A 1,429-nucleotide genomic window follows, 5' to 3' on the forward strand; every position below is an offset into this window, starting at 1 on the left:
CACACACAGATTAATTGTGGCTGCTGCTGTAGCGAGGCAGAGCAAACTTCAGCTCTGTCCAAGAGAAACATGAAGCAACCGTCGAACAGTGAAATGAAACACTGGCTCCGCCCCCACGGTCGCTTTGATCCTTTCACGGTGGAGGAAACGTCACCACCATCAGTCTTTAGCTCCGAGCAGCTGGACCGCAGCTTGTATCGGACTCTCAGCAATGTCACATAAACTAAAGGCTGAAACTCAAACAAGGTTTTTTTGTGGTTTCTTTTTTGTTTTGAAATGATTGTGAAGAGTTTCAACATCTCCAGAGGAGACGAGCCGACTTCTGAATTTATTTCTTTTAACCCGGCGAAGTCCAAGCCAGCGTCTGACGTCTTTGATGGTTAGCAGCACAGAAAACACTGAAGCTTAAGAACCATCAGCTGGAGTTTGTTTTCATGAAAGCGTCACAGACGCCACCTCTGTGCCAGATGCCTCAAGTGTCACCTGGACATTTGTAATGCTGACAGCAGCAGCCACACAGTGACCAACAGTCTGACATGTGCTGGTAGCAATGCAGTGCACAGGGAGGCGCTCAGATCAGGTGATGAAAGTTGTACAGGATGAAGCTTAGATAATAATAATAATAATAATAATGAGGATGAAAATTCATCTTGCATGCTGCAGTCTTATTGGCCTTTACAGGCTCAAAGATGCCCCCCCCCACCACACTGGGTGCACAGACAGAGAGGAAACACTCTTCATAGAGTTCCTAGAAGACCTGATGTGGAGGTAAACTCAAATCCTCATGCTTTAACTTCTGTACGATATGAAAAAAAGAAATGTTTTCTTTTTCTTCTGTAATGATTTATGAAAACACACGTCCACTGCTTCAGGACTTCACAGGGTTACACCGATCGACACGCTGAAATAAACCTCTGAAGGGTCTTTAAACACTTTATGTTTCTTACTTCACGGGAACATTTTGGGATAAATCATTTTTCACATCAGCCAACTGAACGGAGAGAAAATCGAACTGAGAGGCTGAAACCTGCAGAAGAAGAGAGTCTAAACACCACAGCGCTGCGGCCGCTCCATGTTTGTTATTCCTGCTGTGTGCGTGCGTGCGTGTGTGCGTGCGTGTGTGTGTCTGTGTGCGTGCGTGCGTGCGTAAGAGTGTGTCTTGGCTCTTCAGAGCTGAAGTTACAGCTGAATGAAAACAGTGTTCTGACAGAAGGACGCACACGAACCACTGCACTGCTCGAACATTTTACTTCAACTGTGCTTGTGTGTGTTTAAGTCGCAGAATGAAAATACTAAATCACTCCCAGGTGAAAGGAAAGCACGAGAGCGAGACTGTTGGTGTTCAGCTGGCGCCACACGGCTAAAGCGATCAGAGCGATGGCGCTGAGCGGACGGCGTTGTGTTACTTCTGCTGTGTCACTGACGATTA

The 1,429-nt window shown here is 46.5% G+C and overlaps 1 protein-coding gene across 1 annotated transcript in view; it reads right to left on the reverse strand.

The window, feature by feature from the left end:
* Positions 1-1,429, reverse strand: part of nfxl1 (nuclear transcription factor, X-box binding-like 1) — a gene marked incomplete in the record, with an annotated part of 26,259 nt that overhangs the window by 3,331 nt on the left and 21,499 nt on the right.

This window comes from Haplochromis burtoni, unplaced genomic scaffold, assembly GCF_018398535.1.
Source record: "Haplochromis burtoni strain Fernald_Lab_line unplaced genomic scaffold, NCSU_Asbu1 Contig_921, whole genome shotgun sequence".
Classification (NCBI taxonomy): domain Eukaryota; kingdom Metazoa; phylum Chordata; class Actinopteri; order Cichliformes; family Cichlidae; genus Haplochromis; species Haplochromis burtoni.